A 24,842-nucleotide genomic window follows, 5' to 3' on the forward strand; every position below is an offset into this window, starting at 1 on the left:
CTTTAAGCAGGGAGGCGCGGAGAGCAGAGGCGTACAAGCCCTCCCATTTAAACACATTGAAGGCAGGATTCGGCGGCAGGGGTGCCGATTCTGTAGTGTGAACGGGACCTAATGGTGCTTCAGATTGAATAAGTTTTATACAGAATGTTATAAAATGTCAATAGTTTTATGTTTAACTGATTCAAAAATAAAATATTTTATTTTTGGCAGATGGCTGTACCAAGAACTCGGAGGCACATTTATCAAAGGAAAAAGCCATCACTTTCATGTTCAGAATGTGGCAAATGTTTTACCTTCAAATCAACTCTTGTTATGCATCAAGAAACTCACACAAGGGAGAAGTTGTTTTCCTGTACAGAATGTGGGAAATGTTATAACAATAAACACAATCTTATTGAACATCAGGGAACTCACTCAGGGAAAATGCCATTTTCGTGCCCAGAATGTGAGAAATATTTCCCTCGGAAAGCAAATCTTGTTGCACATCAAAGAACTCGCATAGATGAGACTAAATATTCATGTTCTGAATGTGAAAAATGTTTTCATCGTAAATCAGACCTTGTTAAACATCAGAGGACTCATAAATTAAAGAAGCCTTTTTCATGCCCAGAATGTGGGAAATGTTTTCCTGGGAAAGCAAATCTTGTTGCACATCAAAGAATTCACATAGAAAAGACTAAATATTCATGTTCTAAATGTGAACAATGCTTTTATAGAAAATCCAATTTTGATACACACCAAAGGACTCATACAGGAGAGAAGCCATTTTCATGTACTGAATGTGAAAATAGTTTTAACTTTAAGTTCTCTCTAATAACACATCAAATAACTCACACACGAAAAACATTTTTATGTCCAGAATGTGGGAAATGCTTTACCCACAAACAGTATCTTGTTAAACATCAGAAACGTCATGCTCCAACAAAGCCATTTTCATGTTCAGAATGCGGTAAATGCTTTGCCCTCAAAACAATTCTTGAAGTACATCAGAGAATTCACACAGGGGAGAGGCCATTTTCATGTTCAGAATGTGAAAAAAGTTTTACTAAAAAGGCTGATTTTGAAAGACATCAGAGAATTCACACAGGGGTGAAGCCATATTTATGTAATATATGTGGAAAAGGTTTTTCACAGAAATCAAATCTTGTTCAACATCAGAGGAGTCACACAGGGCAGAAGCCATTTTCTTGTCCAGAATGTGTAAAGCGTTTCTCACGAAAAGACCTTCTTATTAAACATCAGAAAATTCACAAGAAGAAGTCATTTCCATGTCCAGAATGTGGGAAGTGTTTCTCAAGAGAAGCACCTTTTATTAAACATCAAAAAATTCATACAGCGGTGAAACCATTTTCATGTTCCATATGTAAGAAAGATTTTAATAAAAAGTCGGCTGTAACTGCACATGAAAAAACTCATAAGAAAAGATTTTCATGTCCAGAATGTGGTAAATGTTTTGCCCACAAATCAACTTTCCTTAAACATCAAGCGACTCACACAGAGAAGTAGCCATTTTAATAAGTATTTTGGAAAATATTTAGGCATAAACGGTGAATCAGATATTCAGACGCAGTAAAATCTGTAACACTTGCAGATTTTTTGCAGCATTTTACTTCCTCAAAATCTCATATACATTCCTGCTGCAATATTCACTATGGAGGAGATTTATCAAACTGGTGTAAAGTCGAATTGTCTTAGTTGTCCCTAGCAACCAATCACTGTGCTCGGCTCTTTACGTCGCTCCATAGCAATGAATAGAGCCGGTGGTTTGGTGCACTGGGGGCGATCCACCCTGGCCGGCCCACCTTCCTAATGACTTATTAGCCATCTCTCTGCAGTGAGGAGCGCCGCCCCAATATTCATTAGAAGGTGCAGGCTGGATCTGTGCACTGAGGGTGGTCCCACCCCAGGGCATCAAACTGCCTAATTTACATATCTAATAAACTACAAAGTTCCCGAAACTGGCAAAAGGAACAAAGTAAGAAAATTACCTTCATCCTCAGCTCCCCGTGTGCTATAGGGACCTACCAGCAGGTTAGATTGTCTCCCTTCAGTTTCAACTGGTTTCAGAAAGTTTTATATAAAGTTGTAAATGACTTCTATTTACAAATTTTAAGTCTTCCAGTACTTATCAGCTGCTGTATGTCCTGCATGAAATGTTTTTTTTTTTTTTTTTAAGTCTGATACAGTGCTTTCTGCTGCCACCTCTGTCCATGACAGGAACTGTCCAGAGCAGGAGAGGTTTTCTTTGGGGATTTGCTGCTGCTCTGGAGAGTACCTATCAGGGACAGAGGTGGCAGCAGAGAGCACTGTGTCAGACTGCAAAGAATATACCACTTCCTGCAGGACATACAGCAGCTGATAAGTACTGGAAGACTTGAGATTTTTTAATAGAAGTAATTTACAAATCAACCAGTTTACTTGAAAGAAAAAAAAAAAATCATGGAGTACCCCTTTAACTGCACCCAAGAGACCATTCTTATTTTTTTTTTTTTGTTTTGTTTATAATTAATACTCCTTTTATGCAAGGAAATTAGTTTATTATGGATGTATGATGTGCTGATTTTGTTATCAGAATAAAGCCTTTATACTGGACTGGAATGTTTATTACTGCGTATGGAGGGGTTACAATTGTATTTGGTTCCCCACTTTGCATTTAGTGTATTTTCACGCATTGCATGCACACGTCTGGGGTACTCTAGTGCAGTGTCTAATAGACATGAGGTATGGAGGGGTACATGCAACCCACCAGGCTTACCACAAGCATTGTAGAACAGAATTATAAAATCTTTTTGGTCCTTATTAGCGCCTGATATCCAGTTATGTTTACTAATGTGCTAAATAATAAAACACTGGGTAAAACTGCTACCACAAAGGACCTGGGGGTATTGGTGGACACAGGGGTGTAGCTAGGATTCACGCCCCCCCCCCCCCCCTACGCACAACACAAAGCACTGCGTGTATATATATATATATATATATATATATATATATATATATATGCTTACGGAGCTCTGCACATTTTCCTTTCCTACTTGATTGCGCAGCTGGAGAACAGAGGTCAGAGGTTATCAGTGCAATGAAGCAGAGATCTTTGTCTTCTGCTTGATAACCCTTTTTTTGTGTTGCAGCATGTAAGTAAACATTGGGTCACTTACACACTGCAGTACATAAGGGGTTAAGCAGAAGGACACACACTCTTACCTTCTACCCCAGGCCCCCCTCTTGCACGGGCCCTATAGCAGCTGCCTACCCTGCCTCTATGGGAGTCACGCCACTGGGTGGACAGTAAACTCAACTTTAGTGATCAGTGCCAGGCAGCCGCTGCCATGGCTAATAAAATAATGGGATGCCCCAAAAGAGATGCATGCCATGCTTTTTTATAAATGCATGCTTCATTATAAACTACTGGCTGCCTTTACCTATTCTCTTATCTCCCGGTTGGCTTCTCGGCATATAAATGGACCCCCCTCCCTGCTCCCATATTACAGAAATTACAGTATACCCCCCCCCCCTCTGCTCCCATATTACAGAAATTACAGTATAACTCCCCTCCCTGCTCCCATATTACAGAAATTACAGTATAAGCACACAGCACTGCCACATGTTCCCTGCTGCAAACACTGAGCTCGTAAACCTGATCATGTGATTCATTGACTCCTCCCACACATGTCTGATCACATGACTGTGACATCATCACAGGTCCTGTACTCACAGTGCATCCACATAACTACTGCTGAATGAGGTGTGTGACGCTCTATTTCTCCTTGTATGTATGCCTGTATACTGGAGTGATTGCACACGCAGTTCCTGTAGGTGTGAATATACCCTGAATGAGATGTCAGCCCTAACATTATTTACTTAAAGGGGATGTTCACACAATGCTGATTTGCTGCAGATTTCCCGCAACTGATCTGCAATAGATTTGAAATACCTTTGATACACTATTCTAATCAGTCTGACCTGGAAATGGCAAAGGTGGCACAGGGGTTTTATATACAGGGGAGGGGGAGCCTATTTGCTGTCCGTAGCAACCAATCACAGCTCAGCTTTCATTCTCATATTCCTCTGGTAAAAGAAAAGCTAGCCAGACCACTGCTTTTAGAGCAGAGTGGTGGTCAGTAACCCAGACAACAGGCTGTCAACAATGGGAGGGAAACAGCAGCATATCAGGAGGAAACATGTACTTGCATAAATATTTGTCTTGATGTCCCCTACAGTTATAACTATATTAGTTGAGATGGGCATATCCCTTTAAATAGGGAGTCCTTGGGTCATAAATGCCTGTGTGCGGCATTCCTCACAAGGTACCGGTGGACATATATGTTGGTACTGACTTTTACCTCTGATGGTTCTATAGGGAACAAAGTGTAATCTATAATTAGCCAGGCTGCCATCTTCTGCCCCAGTCCTATAGGGGACAAACTGTTTAGAGTACACCGCCATCTAATCTGCAGCAACCGTAAAGCGCTAACCTGTCCATATGGGCCAATATTCTAAAGGAAAAGGAGCTCCACATACTACTAGACTGGTTATTGGGAGCATATGTATACACATTCTCCATCTGTGTCTGCGCACACCAATCAGCCAAAACATAAAACCACAATACTCTCCCTGTTACTATCCATACTTTCTTTTCAGCTAAGCGTGCATGTGAGGCTGGGAGGAATATCTGTCAGACAAGTAACAGATTTATGATCGCTCTGAATGAAGTGGCAAACAAGATAAGTATGTGTTCTGCTGCGTTTACACGGAACTATTATCGTTTGAAATGTCCCAATAACGATCACATTTGAGCGATAATCGTTGCGTGTAAACACAGTGACGAGCGAGAAATCGTTAATTTTTATTTTTCAACATGTTCTCAAATCGTTGTTCATCGTTCGCTAAAAATTTGCAGATCGCTTCGAGTAAACATTCTTTCAAAGATTCACCCTATGTGAAAGATGGGCTTAAGCGATCTTAAAAACGATCGCAATAACAATTTTTCTTACAAATTTTCTAACTTTTTCTAATCATTTATTCGTCTAAACGCTGATCGTTATAAAAACCAAATCGTTGCTTCAAAATCGTTAAACGATCAATTGAGCGAATTATCGCTTCGTGTAAATGCAGCATTCCGCCACCCCATTCAATGTCTGTGGAGCTGCTGGAGACAGCTGAATACAACGCTTAATTATCTTTCACAGCTCCATAGACAATTAAAGGGGTAGTGCGGCGCTAAACAATTATTCACAAAATAACACACATTACAAAGTTATACAACTTTGTAATGTATGTTATGTATGTGAATGGCCCCCTTCCCCGTGTTTCCCCCCACCCACGCTAGACCTGGAAGTGTGGTGCATTATACTCACCGCATCTCATGTCGACCCCCGTCCACCATCTTAGGACAATGACGTCGTCTTCGGTAGGCCGGCCGCACCACTCCATCCGTCCCTCATGCCGGCCCCCTCTGCCGCGTCATAACTGTGCTCAGCCGCGATTGGCGGCAGATGGGGCGGATGGAGTGGTTTGTCCAGCCTACCGAAGACTACGTCATTGTCCCAAGATGGCGGACGGGGGTCGACATGAGATGCGGTGAGTATAATGCACCACACTTCTGGGTCTAGCGTGGGTGGGGGGAAACACGGGGAAGGGGGCCATTCACATACATAACATACATTACAAAGTTGTATAACTTTGTAATGTGTGTTATTTTGTGAATAATTGTTTAGCTCGCACTACCTCTTTAATGGAGCGGCGGTGCGCATACCACTCCATTCATAACAATTAATCAGGGCCCCATTCTGGAGATCCCAGGGTGTCCCAGTAGTCCCCCCTAATCTTACACATCACCCATTTTTTTATAAAAAAGTACCAGTTTAGGTTTAAGCCCCTGACTAGGTTTTACAGACCTCCAGGGTTCTGTACATATGTGGTTAAGAACTAACGTGGATTTCAAGAGATTTGTTAGGAGAGCTGACAGGTCCTCTTTTATATCTCCTCAAATATTGCCACTTATATCCAGTTATTTTATTTAAAAAAAAAAAAAAAATTCTTTCCATTTAGGTTCATACAACATAGGGGCTTCTCGGTCGATATCTTCTTTGTAATATAATTTCTTGGATTGACGCATCACAGATGGACAGGGATAGGGACAGGAACAAGATGGCAGAAACTATATTGAATCTCACCCTAGAGATAATCTTCTGGCTTACCGGAGAGGTGAGAGATACTGGGAATAATGTCATTTTACATAATAACAACAATTGTCAATGTTGAGAATGATGTCATATAACATGATAATAATATATGTGTATGAGTGGACAGGCGACACACTGTAGAAATGTATGTAGTCATTGGTATGAAGTTGTCTCTCCATAAACAGGATTACACAGTAGTAAAGAAGAGCCCTAGTGAGCGCTGCCGGGCTCCCGTGTCTGAAAGATGGGAAAGATCGCTGAGCCCACTCATGGAGACTTCACCTCCGACCCCGATACAGGAGGAAATCAGTGAACGGAAGATCCTAGAACTCGCCAACAAGATCATAGAACTGCTGACTGGAGAGGTGAGCGCTGCTGCGAATGCTGGGACACTATATTGTAATATTATTGTGGTGTCTGGATGATGACTCTGTCATTGTGTGTTTGTTTTTTTTATTCTTTATTTTTGATAAAAAAAAAAAATATGAAAGGTGTAAATAATTAGAAAAGCAAAACAAAAACACACTTTTAATGGGAGAGATGCCCCAGCGTCCAAGCGTCACAGTCTCTGGGGGAAAGGCCAGGTACATTAAGATGGATAAATATCTGCATTAGGGAAAGAGGAATTGTGCGTTTACACAGAGAGATTTATCTGACAGATTTTTGAAGCCAAAACCAGGAATGGATTTGAAAAGAGGAGAAATGTCAGTCTTTCCTTTATGACTGGTTCCCTGTTTATAGTCTGTTTCTGGCTTTGGCCTCAAAAATCTGTCAGATAAATCTCTGTGTAAACACACCATTAGACACTACTTTAGGGTGGGTCTAATCGCAGGGTGGCTGCACCTTCAAGGGGATCTGCCTCCCTAACCATAGCAGCCCCTAGTAGGGTGTGAAGGAAGACCTGTTCCATGGATATTCATTTCTTGTGCCCCTTAGTGCAACACCAGTCTACAACCCTTATCAAATGGGCAGTTTGATGATAAGCATCAATATCAGGAAGCCCAATGCCACCATCAGACTAGGCAATTTGGGCTTGGAACTGGCAATTTGGACCGGTTTATTGGAAACTAATTTACCCAACATAAAGGTCGATAAAGCCTGGAAGAGATACTAGATTCAGTTTGATCCATTGTAGGAGGGGGAGAAAGTTAGGGTCCTATTACACTGAGCGATTTTTAACTATTAACGACTAACGATAAACAATCGCAAACAAGATTGTTTATCGTTAACCTGAAATCGTTCACCATATTACACAGAGTGATAATCGTTAGTTACAATCGTTACTATGATCGTTATTGCTATCGTTACTATGATCGTTTATTCCTTCTGATTCCAGAAAAACAATGAACAATGTGCAATTACACTGAACGATTAGTGAAAAAACGCGGAACTTGAGCGAACGAACGTGGAATTACAGCAAACGATTAGCGAACGATAATTTTAGGTTCAGATCTAAATCAACGATCAACGACATACGAACGATTTTTCGATCGTTGCCTGCAATTACACAGAACTATGATCGTTTAAATTCGAAAGATTTAACGATTTTTCGCACGATAATCATCCCATGTAATAGGGCCCTTAGTTTCAATGGCTTATTAGTTAAACATGTCTCTTGACCAGTACATAGGAACCAAGTGATGAGCTTTTTTTTTTTTTTTATTAGACTATTTTTATTAATACATTTTCAAAAATCATTCACAAACAATAGAACATACAGATCATCATAAGGATAACATTACAAAAATGTAGTCAGCAAAAATACTCATCTTTCTAATAGTATACATAGTAAAGACGTTCCTAGTTCATATAGATTTGGCTTTGACCAGGGGGTAAGACAAGATGAGAGACATAGGGAGAAAGGGGAGGGAAATAAGAGACTGCCCTCAACCAAGATAATTAGCCAGCATAGCTAGGAGGTCTGTGTGACTCCCTCTGGACCCAATATCCCATGACGACAATACTTTCTCAAAGGCTTCCAGTCTATTGTTTAACATTGCTATCAGTTGCTCAAGTTTTAATTTCAGCCAATAGAGTAGAGAAAGAGATCCCAGAGGAGGACAAGAAGAAGAGCAAATCATTGGCATATGCAGCTACGCTGTGGCAAGTGCCACCAAGGATGGTCCCTTTAACCCTTTGAGGACCAGGCCCAAAATGACCCAGTGGGCCGCGCAAATTTTGATCTTAGTGTTTTTGTTTTTCCCTCCTCCCCTTCTAAGAGCTCTAGCACTTTCAGTTTCTATCTACAGGCCATGTAAGTGCTTGTTTTTTACAGGAATAGTTGTACTGTGTAATGGCATCTTTCATTTTACCATAACATGTATGATGGAATCCCAAATATATTATTTATGAAGTATAAATTGGTAAAATCGTAAAAAAGAATGCAATATGGTAATGTTTGGGGGGTTCCTGTGTCTACGTAATGCACTATATGGTAACAACGACATGATACTATTATTCTATAGGTCAGCCCGAACACAACCATATGCAGGTTACACAAATTCTCTAATGTTATATATATATATTTTTTTTAAATGAAATCCTTTTTTTTGGCAATTAATTATAAATAAAATAGCCCTATTGTGACGCTTATAACGGTTTTATTTTTTCACCTATGAGGTTGTATGGGGTGTCATTTTTTCCGCCATGATCTCTAGTTTTTATTAATACCATATTTGTGAAGATCGGACGTTTTGATCACTTTTTTTAATTTTTTTTTTGTATATAATGTAACATTAAATCGGTAATCCGTGCACTTTTTTTCCCTCTTTTCATGTACGCCGTTTACCGTTCGCAATGACGCTTGTTATATTTTAATAGATTGGATAATTACGCACGCTACGGTATATTATATGTTTATTTGTTTATTTTTATATGTTTTATTTATATAATGGGAAAGGGGGGTGATTTCAACCTTTATTGGGGGAGGGGCTTTGGGGCAGTGTGTTAGAGTTTTAAATTTTTTTTTTACACATTTGAAGTCCCTTTGGGGGACTTTTACATACAGTACTTTGATTTTTACACTGATCATTGCTATGCCATAGGCATAGCATTGATCAGTGTTATCGGCGATCTGCTCATTGAGCCTGCCTGTGCAGGCTTAGTGCAGCAGATCGCCGATCGGACCGCACGGAGGCAGGTGAGAGACCTCCGGCAGTCCGTTTTAACGATCGGGACCCCCGCAGTAACACTGCGGGGGTCCCGATCGGTAAGTGACAGGGGACTCCCCCTGTCACTTACACTTAAACGCCGCGGTCGCCCCACCTGCTATGAAGCGAGCTCCGCTCCGGAGCACGCTTCATAGCCGGAGAAACACCCAGGACGTATAGTTACGCCCTAGGTTGTCTGGGGACAGACTTCCATGGCGTAACTATACGTCCTGGGTTGTCTAAGGGTTAATATTATTCTGGATATAAGATGACTATATAATTGTGTATTTCAGGTCCCTATAAGATGTGAGGATGTCACTGTCCATTTCTCCATGGAGGAGTGGGAGTATATAGAAGGACACAAAGATCTATACAGTGACGTCATGTGGGAGGAGCACCAGTCCTGCACATCACCAGGTAAGACATCACTGAATACACACATCCTTTATTTCTGCTGAAAGAATGTAGTCAGTCACGTAAATGTCTCTTACAGTTAGACCCAGCAAGATAGAAACACCAGACAGATGTCCGAGTCCTTCTATTCAACAAGATTGTTCAGAAGAAAATCACAGTATTCCATGGGATTATAAGGTATATGGAAATAAGTTTTCTAAAAATATTACCTGTGATCTGTCAAAGAGCTATGAAGGCCTTGTGTTCAGTCTTGCTTTATCCAACAGTATGACTTGTTTTACAGTTGTTTATTGAGAAGAGCAGAGATTTTAGGAATAAAGCAGACCATAGATATTAGACTTTACCTAGATTTTCTAACACTTTTCGCACCTATGTTGATATGGAACCAATAGGTTGGATTTATACCTGTCTAGGGGTCCTTTGACACGATATGAGGCCGTGCAAGGACACAAGCAAGTGCCTATCAGTGAGATTTAGAAGTGAGATCAGTGAGATTTAGAAGGCACGAAGAATTGAGTGGCCAGGCCACACAATTGGTCACTGTATTGTTTATGTGGCCATTTAAATCTATTGCTATCAGCTGCACATTCCCTGTTAACACAGAAAGATGTGCGGCCTATAGCAATAGATTTTAAAGCCTGCACAAAAGATATGATCAGCTGAGGATCAGGCATTTTCCCGCTTCACAGCTGATCAATGTCACTCTTATGCTACGTTTACACGGAACGATAATTCGCCCGATCGTACGATTAACGATGTCGGAGTAATGTTTTGTTTTTTTTAGAACGATCAGCGTTTAGATGGTACGATATATCGTACGGAAATTCGTTTTGCGATCGCTTAAAGCCTATCTCACACATTGGTTAAATCGGCGAACGACTGTTCACACGGAACACACACACGGAATTTTTTGCGAACGATCAACGACGATTTGGGAACCTGTTGAAAGATCAATCGTTGATCGTTCGCTGCGTTTACACGTACGATTATCATTCGAATTCGACCGTTATTGTGCGAATTCGCACGATAATCGTTCCGTGTAAACGCAGCATTACACAGGCCGATCATAGGCCAAAGGAGCGTTTCTGGGCCTTAGTGCTCCTCTGCAACTCTTCAAGGTTATCAGTGAGAAGTTATCTATTATTTATGTCCATCTTCTAGAATGCCTGTAGCCATTTGGCTCAAAAAATATTGTAATTTTTGCTAGTCATGATCATTTTAGGTCACCTAAAAAATTTCACATGACTTATCCAAGTCTCAGCTGAATTTTACAGCATGTTTTTTCAATTAGGGTAAAGATCTGAATAATGTTACTGCTATAATGGAACATGTAGAAAGATTTCTGAAGGGAGATGAGCAGTGTAAAGAAAACATTCCTACAGATTACCCCCAAGGTGAGTAACCATAGAGTCGCTTAGTCTGTACTGATGTACAGGCTACAATAATGTCTGTTCTGTCTGTCTATAATAGTGCTACACACTCTGCCCTCTGACTATAATACAGCCACACACTGTGCTTTGTATAATTGTTAGGGTATGTGCACACTACAGATTCCGAGCGGAGTACCCAAGCTTAAAGGACAACTCCCACAAAAATTTTTTTTTGCTCATTTAACACACATTACAAAGTTATATAACTTTGTAATGTGGTTAAATACCCGGCCTGGCCCCCTTCCCCCACTTTCGGACCCCCGACCCCCCACCCCGGAAGTTAAAGAATGTATACATTACCTATTACGATCGTCACGGTCCTCTTCTCCGGGGCGGCATCTGGTGACGACGACGTCAGAGCCGAGGGGCGGTCCGGGTCTTCTTCCTCCTCGGCGTCTTCATGCAAAGTGAATGGGGATGAAAAGGCTGCTGGTGCACTTGCGCACCAGCAGCCTTTTCATTGGCTGGAGCGCATCACATGGCTTCCAGCTTGCTCAGCCCTGATTGGCTGAGCTTGCTGGAAGCCAGGTGATGCGCTCCAGCCAATGAAAAGGCTGCCGGTGCGCAAGCGCACTGGCAGCCTTTTCCATCCCCTGGACCCGGAAGTCGGAGACATCGCTGGATGGCGGACGGCGGCGACGGAGAGGCGGGCGGCGGGCGAATCGAGTGGCGATCGTCACCGGAGAGATGGTGAGTATGGTGTCTGTGTGTGTGTGTGTTTTTTTTTTTTTTGGGGTCCCGCGGGAGTTGTCCTTTAAAGTTCCGCCCGTCCCATAGGCTCCATTTTATGCTCAGGCAGATTCCGCCATCCGCCCAAAGAATTGACATGTTAAAAAATAACATGCCATGGCTTCCTTTTTATGTGCATGTGCTCAGATGACCCAGTGCCCTCATATCAGTGATGACAGCCACAGTTAGTTACATAAGCATACGTTTGTACACCCATTTGTGGGGCTGTTATGTAAGCAGGTCCTTTTAGACAAAACAAGTGTATTTGTTAAAGGGCTACTACAGAGAATTTTTTTTTTTTTTTTTTTTTTCAAATCAACTGTTAGCAGAACTATCCAGAGCAGTAACAAGTCCCCATAACAGACCTCTCCTGTTCTGGACAGTTCCTTACACAGACAGAGGTGGCAGCAGAGAGCACTGTGTCAGACTGGAAAGAATACACCACTTCCTGTAGGGCATGCAGCAGCTGAAAAGTACTGAAAAGCTTGAGTTTTTTTTAAATAGATGTAATTTACAAATCTGTATAACGTACTGGGACCAGGTGATTTAAAAAAATCCTTCTTGGATTAAATCCACTCCAAAGCCATGGCTACAAACATTACTATACTGCTCATTGTTCCACCCTGCTTTTTGTATGTTACCCTATAGCACAGAGTCACAAGTCCCATTGTATTTCATCACTCAGCTTTTTACTAGAAAACAGTGGTCATACACTGACATGTGAACCTACAAAATTTCTGGCCTAGATACAGAAGTGGGAAACTGCATCTGAAGAGCCTGATGGTATAACATTGTGATCACACAAAAACACAGAAAAATGCAACAGCTCACCGCAATGGCAAGATACAGACTCACTACAGACATGAAAATAGTTAAAAGCAGCGTCCCAACTGCTAAAAAGAAATCTCCACAAAAATAATGAGGCTCTTAGTTACTATTTGCAAACAGTGTTAACCACCCAACCAACGATAAGGTGGCCCCATGCCGGGGTAGACCCTACACTGTACTATGGCCTCTCCATGGCATGAAATACGCCTATGCTCTGGGCATGCAAGATCCATCTTAGGGTCCATTTACACAGAAAGATTATCTGCCAAAGATTTGAAGCCAAAGCCAGAAACAGAACATAAACAGAGATCAGGTAATAAAGGAAAGCCTTAGATTTCTCCTCTTTTCAAATCCATTCCTGGCTTTGTCTTCAAATCTTTGGCAGATAATCTGTCAGATAATCTTTCTGTGTAAATGGACCTGCAAAAGTAATTACACCACCTGGGTGGGATGGGTGGAGTGCACGACCAAGTAGAGGCAGAACACAGAACAAAAGACCAATTTGGTCAGCTCTCCTCAAACACCGTTCACACTAGGCAGGAGCACGTTGCTATGGCTGAAATTGCAAACACACAAAAATACAGAAAAATGCAACAGCTCACTGCAATGGCAAGATACAGACCCAGTACAGACATGGAGAGGCCATAGTACGGTGTAAGGTCCACCCCGATATGAGGCCACCTTATCGTGGTGGGGTGGTTTACACTGTTTTTAAATGGTAACCAAAAGCCTCATTATTTTTGTGGGAATTTTTTTTTGGCAGTTGGGGAGGGCTGCTTTTAACAATTTTCATGTCTGTAGTGGGTCTGTATCTTGCCATTGCTCATTGCATGAGCTGTTGCATTTTTCTGTGTTTTTGTATGTTTGCAAATTCAGCCATAGCAACGTGCTCCTGCCTAGTGTGAATGGTGTTCTAGGAGAGCTGACCAAAGCTCTCTTTTTTCTGTATAATGATCTACTGGTCCTTACTGGGCCTAGTGTTGTAGATTGGAATCTGTTTTGCTTGAATTACTAATAGAATTTTGCTACCTGCCTTGCAATATGTGTGCCATTCTTTATAATGAATTATTAAATATCAATGCTCAAGTTTTAAAGTGAAATTATTCAAAAAATTTTAATTGGTTTTTTTTTGGCAGGTGACTTTATCGGGAGCTCAGAGGGACACCTGATGTCTAAAGCAGATGATTGTTATATCACTCGAAATATGTATGATGAGCATGTCATTTACCTAGATATACCCTCAGAACTTCACAGCAAATCTCTGTCTTCAGATCCTTTTAAACAGGTCCTATCTGCTGATTTATCACATTCTGTTATACAAAAAGGCCGCCAAAGCGAATTTGAACATCAAATAGCTCACACACTGAAGAAGCCATTTTTATGTTCAGAATGTGGCAAATGTTTTGCCCTCAAAAGAACTCTTGTTGTACATCAACGAACTCACACTGGGGAGAAACCATTTTTATGTTCAGAATGTGGTAAAGCTTTCAAACAGAAATCCGATCTTGATAGACATCAGCGAATTCACACAGGGGCGAAGCCCTTTTCTTGTTCAGAATGTGGAAAGCGTTATAGCCTTAAAACAACTCTTGTTGAACATCAAAGAACTCACACGGGAGAAAAGCCATTTTCATGTCGAGAATGTGGTAAATGTTTTACTCGGAAATCATATCTTATTATCCATCAAAAAACTCACACTGGGGAGAAACCATTTTTATGTTTGGACTGTGGAAAATGTTTTACCCAGAAATCAGATCTTGGTAGACATCAGAGGACTCACATAGTGGTGAAACCATATTCATGTTCTGAATGTGGGATATATTTCTCTCAGAAATCAGATCTTGCTAAACATCAGATGAGTCATGGAGGGAAGATACCTTTTTTGGTTACCATTAAACAGGAATAAAACTAATGGTAGACAAACGCTGACAACTAGTGGAATCACCACAACTAAGGTGGTCATACACCCTCAATAACTGACGGACAAACTATATCTCCCCATCCTCTCCATACATTGGAACTTTCAGCACTGTCCAGCATTTCTTTGTTCTCTATGGGAAGGGTTAAGCTGCAGCCAGAGAGCTCTGGCTTAGCTCTCTTAGAACAAAGGAATCGGGAATTAATTTTCCTAACCCTTATCTCCACCGACAGATGAGTCAGGAGAGCACCATACACTTTACACCATAAAATGGTGATGTCACGACCCGACTCCCAGAGCTGTGCGGGCTGTGGCTGCTGGAGAGGATGATGGCAGAGGGATGCTCAGTGTCCCTCCAGTGCCCTGTGTCCCTCTTCTTTAATAAAAATTTTCGCCGGACTTCACCTTTAAGTCTGTCATTGCAAATTACAACAGGTGTCACAAATAATAAGGGCTTTTGTGGGTCTGTAGCTGAAAAATACAAGCGCTTTGGCCTTCTAAACACAGGGAAGAAAAAACAAAATCACAAAAACAAAAATTAGCCTGGTCATCAAAGGGTTAACTGAATGCAAACATGGCCCCAACTAGAGAATTGTTAATTGACACAATGGACACCAGCTGTCGGTGTGGATTAAACAGAAGGGTTATAAAAGGAAAACATACAGGTAGAACAAGGAACATGTCAATGAATCAGGATAGAAAAGCAGCAGGCATAATACAGAATGCACAAGACAACAAATAAAGAGATGGGCAGAACAGAGGTCAACGTTTAGGAGACAACGGTAATAAGTTAGAGAAAAACCACCATTAAGGGTGCAATCACACGTACAGGATCTGCAGCAGATTTGATGGCCCAGAATTGACTTGCTTTGAATCTGCAGCTTCAAATCTGCGCCATCAAATCTGCTGCAGATCCTGTATGTGTAAACGCACCCTTAGGCTACAAACCCACTTGGCGGGTCTGCAGCGAGTCCCCTCGCTGCGCATTTGCAGCGAGACTCGCTGCAGATCCCGGCCCTATACTTTTAATGGCAGACAAACACGCAGCAGGGATGTACATCCCTGCTGCGAGTTTGTCTGCAGCCCACCCCATTAACCCCCCGGCCGCCGGAGCTGATACTTCACCTGATCCCGGCTCCGGCGGTTCCCGATGTCTTCAGCAAGCCGGAGCGGGGACCAGGTGAAGTATATGCTCCAGCCAGCCGCCCGCAGCCCCTTTAACACCTCCCGCAGCCCAGGCCGCCCGATCGCCCCCCCCCCCCCCCCCCCCGCAGCACCGATCGCACGCCCCCCGCAGCACCGATCGCTCGCACGCCCCTCCCCAATCGCCCCCCTGCAGCCCCGGCCGCTCGATGGCCCCCCCCCCCCCCCCGATGGGGGCTGCAGGGGGACGATCGGTGCTGCCGGGGGGGACGATCGAGCAGCCGGGGCAATTGGTGGGGGCGTGCGATCGGTGCTGTGGGGGGGGGGGGGGGGGCGATCGGGCGGCCTGGGCTGCGGGAGGTGTTAAAGGGGCTGCGGGCGGCTGGCTGGAGCATATACTTCACCTGGTCCCCGCTCCGGCTTGCTGAAGACATCGGGAACCGCCGGAGCCGGGATCAGGTGAAGTATCAGCTCCGGCGGCCGGGGGGTTAATGGGGTTGGCTGCAGACAAACTCGCAGCAGGGAAGTACATCCCTGCTGCGTGTTTGTCTGCCATTAAAAGTATAGGGCCGGGATCTGCAGCGAGTCTCGCTGCAAATACGCAGCAAGGGGACTCGCTGCAGACCCGCCAAGTGGGTTTGTAGCCTTAAGGAGAAAATTTTATTAAAGTATTGTATTGCCCCCCAAAAGTTATACAAATCACCAATATACACTTATTACAGGAAATAACCTAAACAGTAGAAATGTAGGTTACAGACCGCTAAAGCGAATTGCTGCAAAGTACCAATCAACAGTAGCTTCTACAGTCAATGCACAACTATACACGGAAAATGTGGATACGTATTACATCAATAGAAAATTGGTAGTGGCAATGTGATTTTTCAGGATGTTACTTCATCTCCTCAACATATGGACTAAATGACATGGGCAGCAAACAGTCCAGATATCAGTTGACTAACATGGTCTACGACATGGCTCTATGTTGCAAAGCTGATCTGTGAGAAAGTTGATGTAGAATATAGATTATCATTTGTAAATCATGAAAGCCTGAAGAAGAGCTATTAAAAAAAATAAAATAAAAAAATATATATATATTACCAATAATAAAAATAATTTACAAGGAGCAAGGTGATTATACAACACACTATGGGTATCATATGCAGTTACTAAAGGTTATAAAGAAGAAAAAAAAATTGAATATAATGTGTAATATAATAATTATATGTATGTGTCTGTAAAATAAATAAATAAAATAAACAATACAAAACATAAGACAACACCACTGTGTGAACTACTTTATTGAAGTTCTCAACATTACATTCAGTGAAGTCGAAAATCTGGAAAATCCAAAAGCATCTCAGAATTTATAAAAGGATGCTTAATTGGAATCCAATGTGTCTCTAATATGTTCAATAAAAAACCTACAATATAAGATTGTTTCTAGGATGGGTGGAGACGGGAAAAAGATGGCAGACAGTATAATAAATCTAATCCTAGAAATGCTCTTCCAGCTGACTGGAGAGGTAACGGATTCTGGGATGTCATAGTACATCATACTTATGCATGTTAAAAGGGAAGTAACAGCAGGTTACAAGACTCTGTCCTGCCGTTATGTTCGCTTATGGCACAGATCACTGAGAATATAGGCCATTTTGTTACCTTCATCCTCAGCATCAGTTTATGTAAACCTATAATTTAATTAGATGAAAATTAGGCAGCGAGGAGCACTGGAGGCAGGACTACCATCCTCAATGCACCAATTTAGCCATCTACCCGCCCCTCTCATACTACAGAGCACTGCCTCAGTACTCATGGGAAGGGGAGGGACAAATCAGTGCACTAAGGGCTGTAGTCCCTCCCCCAGTGCACCAAACCAACTAATTTACATATTAAGTAAACTGAAGATTTAACTAAAACAGTGCTGAAGATGAAGGTAAGAAAATGACCTTCATGCTCAGCATCCCGTGCTCTATGGGAACATAAAAGCAGGTTAGAGTGTTCTGATCTGTTGTTAGTTTCCCTTTAATAAGATATAGATGAGTAAAGAGGTGAGGGGGTCTGTAAATGTATGTAGTAATAGGTGTTAACAAGTATCTTCATCAACAGGATTACACAGTAGTGAAGAAGATGTCTATTAAGCACCGTCAAGCCCCTGTGTCTGAAAAATCGATAAGAACTCTGCACCTAATCATGGAGCCTTTACCTCAGTTCCTGATACAGGAGGAAATCAATGAGCAGAAGATCCTAGAACTAAAAAAAAAAAATGTAAATTGCAAACTTGCTTTATAGCACATCTACTTTTGATTTAGGTTTTGAAAGTTATAAAGACAGTGACACTTTAAGATATAAGGCTGTAAAAGACCTTGGGGACATTTATTATATGGCACAGAGACCATGTTGTGGCACCAAGGGCCCAGAAGCAATTAAACCTATTCACAAACGCTTGTTTTCATGATGATTTATTTGCATTGCGGCCCTCTCTCCCACCAGCAAGCAGAAGGGGTGCAACCTCTGTGTGTGTGCGCCACATATAAGGAGAGAAGCCATTTTCATGTTTAGAATGTAGTAAATGTTTTACTCAGAAAGCTGCCCTTCTTTAACATCAAAGACATCACACAGGGGAAAAGTCATTTTCATGCCAAGAATGTGGGAAATGTTTTACACAGAAATCAAATCTTGTTGACCATCAAAGAACTCACACAGTGGAGAAACCGTACTCATGTTCTAAATGTGGGAAATGTTCTCAAAAATCAGTTCTTGTTAAACATCAGAGGAGAAGCTATTTTGTTGTCTAGAATGTGGGAAATGTTTCTCACGGAAAGCATCTCTTGTTCAACATCAAAAAATTCATCCAGTGGGGATGCCATTTTCCTGTGCCATATGTAGAAAGTGTTTGAACCTGGTATCATCTCTATTTGCACATGAAAGAACTCACACAGAGAAAAAAACATATTGATGTCCAGAATGTGGGAAATGTTTTACCCACAAATCACATCTTCCCTATCGTCCCATTGGCATCAGGGCCGGTTTTAGACTAGATGTGGCCCTGGGCAAAGTTAAAGGTGGGGCCCCAAATGCTGAAATATTTTAGCAACAATTTAAAGTCCCCCCATTTACTCTTTTGTTGGTGGTACCTGTTGCTCCTGGTGGGTTCGGCCATCAGTGTAAGGTGTATGGGGCTCTCTGGACAGTCCTCTGACAGATGATATCAGTGGACATAGGGGATCGAGCTTGATGGAAAATCAATGCCCAACCTCTTTGTTCTAAGAGAGATAAGCCGCCATCAGATCTGTATGGCTATGGCTTTACCCTATCATATAAAACACAGGAAAACTCAGATGTGCCAAATTTCTGTGTATGGGGAGGACGGGACCAGATGGGAGAGATAATTGTCAGCTGAAGGAATGTTCAGCCAGCAGTTATTGGAAGCATACGGCCACTTTTAAGGCCGTATTACACGGCCTGATATTCTGCAGAAGTGAGCGCCAATCTGGTAGAATGGAGCTCGCTTAGAGAGCCTACTACAGCAAAAGCTATGGAGGAGATTTATCAAACTGGTGTAAAGAAGAATTGGCTCAGTTACCCCTAGCAACCAATCAGATTCCACCTACTTAGAATCTGAGTAATGAAAGGTGGAATCTGATTGGTTGCTAGGGGCAACTGAGCCAGTTTCACTTTACACCATGTTTGATAAATCTCCCCCTATGTGTATATATACAGTATATCATTAGTGATGTGTGTGCAATCCTTGCTGTATATAGTAAACAATAAAGATATATACACTACCTGATCACGTTCCCCGGTGTCCTCAGGCCATGTCTGTGATATATACTACCTGATCATGTTCCCCGGTGTCCTCAGGCCTTGTCTGTGATATATACTACCTGATCATGTTCCCCAGTGTCCTCACAGTGCGATAGCGTCCTGATTCGGACAATTTTCGCTCCATGTATTAGGGCCCTTACTCAGTTTAGAAGTTTACATGCCGGGACTGCCGCTACATGTCAGGACTACCGCTACATGCCGGGACCGCCGCTACATTTTGGGACTGCTCCTACATGTCGGGACTGCCCCTACATGTCGGGACTGCCCCTACATGTCGGGACTGCCTCTACATGTCGGGACTGCCTCTACATGTCGGGACCGCCTCTACATGTCAGGACCGCCACTACATGTCAGGACCGCCGCTACATTCTGGGACTGCCACTACATGCCAGGACTGCCGCTAAATGCCAGGACTGCCCCTACATGCCAGGACTGCCGCTAAATGTCAGGACTGCCGCTAGTGGTGTAAATACAAGAACTATTTATATGAATTGCTTTAAAAAAATAAATTAAAAAAAATCACTATAATCAGGACCAAATATTACCTCCATACCGTTATTGAAGAAAACACACTATATATAGGCCAATATTACCACCATAAAAGTGACCGCCCCATAATGACTCTATATACACTATATACAGACCAATATTACCGCCATAGAGTGACCACCGCATAATGACTCTATATACACTATATACAGACCAATATTACCGCTATAGACTGACCACTGTATAATAAATGACTCTATATACACTGTATGGCTGTACTCAGGGGTGATTCTAGCCTCTCTGCTGCCCGAGGCGAACTATAGAATGACGCCCCCCCCCCCCCCGTCAATCCGCCCACATTATAATCCACTACTGCCCCCCCCCCCCACTGCTGTCCCCAATAAACATAATGTTTGGTCCCTTGCTGCACAGAGGATGTCAGGAGAGGAGGAGGCTGACTTTATAGGAGAGGTCCCAGCAGCACAGAGGATGTCACGAGAGGAGGGGGCTAATCCTATAGGAGAGGTCCCAGCAGCACAGAGGATGTCAGGAGATGAGGGTGCTAATCCTATAGGAGAGGTCCCAGCAGCACAGAGGATGTCAGGAGAGGAGGGTGCTAATCCTATAGGAGAAGTCCCAGCAGCACAGAGGATGTCAGGAGAGGAGGGTGCTGATCTTTTAGGAGATGGTCCCCCTCTTCCCCCCTTATAGATGGTCCCCCTCTTCCCCCCCTTATAGATGGTCCCCTCTCCCTTATAGATGGTCCCCCTCTCCCCCCCTTATAGATGGTCCCCCTCTCCCCCCCTCCCTTATAGATGGTCCCCCTCTCCCCCCTCCCTTATAGATGGTCCCCCTCTTTCCCCTCCCTTATAGATGGTCCCCCTCTTCCTTCCTTATAGATGGTCCCCCTCTCCCCCCCCCCTTATAGTTGGTCCCCCTCTTCCCTCTCTCCCCCCCTTATAGATGGTCCCCCTCTCCCCCCCCCTTATAGATGGTCCCCCTCTTCCCCCCCCCCCTTATAGATGGTCCCCCTCTTCCCTCTCTCCCCCTCCCTTATAGATGGTCCCCTCTCCCTTATAGATGGTCCCCCTCCCCCCCTTATACATGGTCCCCCTCTCCCCCCTCCCTTATAGATGCCCCCTTATAGATGGTCCCCCTCTTTCCCCCTCCCTTATAGATGGTCCCCCTCTCCCCCTTATACATGGTCCCCCTCTTCCCCCCCCTTATAGACGGTCCCCCTCCCGCCCCTCCCTTATAGATGGCCCCCCCCTTATAGATGGTCCCCCTCTTTCCCCCCTCCCTTATAGATGGTCCCCCTCTTTCCCCCCTCCCTTATAGATGGCCCCCTTCCCCCCCCCTACCTTATAGATGGTCCCCCTCTCCCCCCCCCCCCTGCACAGCAGATAAAACAAAAACAAAAAACAGCACACAAATCACCTGCCCTCCGTTCCCCCGTCGAGCCTCTCTGGTCTGGTCCCGGCTGATGTGCGGCTGCCCGGGGTGTCCCGTCCTGTCCCCGGCAGCGCGCGCATCACAGAGCAGATGCGCGCTGCCGGGGACAGGACGGGACACCCCGGGCAGCCGCACATCAGCCGGGGGACTAAGGCTGCATTCCCACGTTCCGTGATCCTGACGGATAACGGACGTGGAATGCATGTACTGGAGCCCCCCCGCCCCCGGGAAGTATCTGTAATGAGATGCTGTGAGCGGGGGAGACTGTATTCATAAGCGCCGCGCTGTAGTATCAGCACCGCGCGGCTGATTTAGTACAGCGCGGCGCTTATGAATACAGTCTCCCCCGCTCACAGCATCTCATTTCTGATACTGCCCGGGGGCGGGGGGGCTCCAGTACATGGTACAGTCAGGGCCGTTTTAATACATTGGTGGGCCCAGTGCACAGCCCTCAAGAGTGGGCCCCCCCCCCTTACCTTTCTGCACATTGTATAATGTACTGAATTTGCCCCCACACTGTATCAAGAGCCCCAATACATACAGTAGTTACCTTATAACACTATTTCCACCATACAGTGATTACATATTACATAAAAACTGCACTAAACAAAACAGAAAGATATCACCATTGATACCATTACATAATACCGCCACACCATGACCCCTATCAGTACAAGCCTATAACAGAGTGAAGTTACATCCAGTGACTCACCGGAGGCGTCTTCTCCGATCAGAGTCTGTCACCTTTTCTTTTTCTCTCCATCCAGCGTGGGCCACCTTGAAGTCTTCTCCTGGCTGTGAATCTTCTCTCCAGAATCTGCCAGACAAATATTTTAGGCTCCAACACATACAGTAGTTAGGTCCCTTGTACCCCTATACAGTAGTTACACCCCTCTGTACTCCTACATAGTTACACCCCTCTGTGCCTCCATAGTTTTAAGGTGTCCCTGTAGTATATAGACCCTCATGTGCTCCTCCAGTTATATACAGCCCTCCTGTGCGCTCCCCCATTAGTATATAGCCCCCCTGTGCACTCTCCCCAGTAGTATATAGCCCCCTGTGCTCACCCACAATAGTATATAGCCCCCCTGTGCTCTCCCCCAATAGTATATAGCCCCCCTATGCTCTCCCACAATAGTATATAGCCCCCCTGTGCTCTCCCACAATAGTATATAGCCCCCCTGTGCTCTCCCACAATAGTATATAGCCCCCCTGTGCTCTCCCACAATAGTATATAGCCCCCTGTGCTCTCCCCCAATAGTATATAGCCCCCCTGTGCTCTCCCACAATAGTATATAGCCCCCCTGTGCTCTCCCCCAATAGTATATAGCCCCCCTGTGCTCCCCCTCAATAGTATATAGCCCCCTGTGCTCTCCCCCATAGTATATAGACCCCTGTGCTCCCCAATAGTATATAGCTCCCCTGTGCTCCCCAATAGTATATAGCCCCTGTGCTCCCCAATAGTATATAGCTAACCTGTGCTCCCCAATAGTATATAACCCCCTGTGCTCCCCCATAGTATATAGCCCCCTGTGCTCCCCCATAGTATATAGCCCCCTGTGCTCCCCAGTAGTATATAGCCCCCTGTGCTCCCCAGTAGTATATAGCCCCCTGTGCTCCCCATAGTATATAGCTCCCCTGTGCTCCCCCATAGTATATAGCTCCCCTGTGCTCCCCCATAGTATATAGCCCCCTGTGCTCCCCCAAAGTATATAGCTCCCCTGTGCTCCCCCATAGTATATAGCTCCCCTGTGCTCCCCAATAGTATATAGCCCCCTGTGCTTCCCAATAGTATATAGCTCCCCTGTGCTCCCCAATAGTATATAGCTCCCCTGTGCTCCCCCATAGTGTATAGCCCCCTGTGCTCCCCCATAGTATATAGCTCCCCTGTGCTCCCCCATAGTATATAGCCCCCTGTGCTCCCCCATAGTATATAGCCCCCTGTGCTCCCCAATAGTATATAGCCCCCGTTCTCCCCCATAGTATATAGCCCCCTGTGCTCCCCAATAGTATATAGCCCCCGTTCTCCCCCATAGTATATAGCCCCCCTGTGCTCCCCAATAGTATATAGCCCCCGTTCTCCCCCATAGTATATAGCCCCCCTGTGCTCCCCAATAGTATATAGCCCCCGTTCTCCCCCATAGTATATAGCCCCCTGTTCTCCCCCATAGTATATAGCCCCCTGTGCTCCCCAATAGTATATAGCTCCCCTGTGCTCCCCAATAGTATATAGCCCCCTGTGCTCCCCCATAGTATATAGCTCCCCTGTGCTCCCCCATAGTATATAGCCCCCTGTGCTCCCCCATAGTATATAGCCCCCTGTGCTCCCCAATAGTATATAGCTCCCCTGTGCTCCCCAATAGTATATAGCTCCCCCTCCCATATAACATTGAAAAAAACAAACACTGTTACTCACCTGGGTCCACGCGTTCCTCTTCTCTTCCCTCCTGTGGCCGCACTTCCTGTGGTCACAAGAGGCTGCACTCCCCTCACCCTCGCGCCGACGCTCCAGTGACGTCGGGCGCTAGAGGGAGAGTGCGGCCTCTTGTGACCGCAGGAAGTGCGGCCACAAGAGTGAGTGACTGACAGGGAGGGAGCCAATGGCTCTCTCTCTGTCAGTGTCGCTGCTGCTGCAGCGCTGAAGCGCCGCAGCAGCAGCGGACGGGGGCAGCGGCGGACGGGGGGGCCCTGCAGGGGGCGCCATGGAGGGGTAAGTAGATTACCCATCCATGGCGCTCCCCCCTGACAGGCTGGTGGCCGGAGCCCTGTGCGACCGCACTGGTCGCACATAGCAACGGCCGGCCTGCTCGGGGGGGCCCCTTTAACCAGTGGGCCCGGTGCACGTGCACCATGTGCCCTCTGGTTAAAGCGGCCCTGGGTACAGTCAGTGGCGGATTATAATGTGGGCGGCCGCCCGAACCGCTCATATTATAATCTGCCACTGAATGCCGCCCCCATGAAGATAGCTGGTGGCGCCGCCCCTGGCTGTACTATATATACTGTACTGTGGCTGTACTGTATAGAGTGTCATTATGTGGTAGTCAATCTATGGCAATAATGACTCTATATATACGCTATATACAGACCAATATTAATGCCAAAGAGTGACCACTGCATAATGACACTATATACAGACCAATATTACCACCATACAGTGACCACTGCATAATGACTCTATATACAGACCAAAATTACTGCCATAGACTGACCCTGTATAATGACTCTATATACACACTATATACAGACCAATATTATGTGGCGATCACTCTATGGTTGTACTATT

General features: G+C 44.4%; 1 pseudogene; it reads left to right on the forward strand.

The window, feature by feature from the left end:
- Window positions 1-246: 246 nt before the first annotated feature.
- LOC138800065 (zinc finger protein 585A-like) lies at window positions 247-18,749 on the forward strand (annotated as a pseudogene).
- The last annotated feature ends 6,093 nt before the right edge of the window (window positions 18,750-24,842 follow it).

Source organism: Dendropsophus ebraccatus, chromosome 8 (genome assembly GCF_027789765.1).
Source record: "Dendropsophus ebraccatus isolate aDenEbr1 chromosome 8, aDenEbr1.pat, whole genome shotgun sequence".
NCBI lineage: Eukaryota > Metazoa > Chordata > Amphibia > Anura > Hylidae > Dendropsophus > Dendropsophus ebraccatus.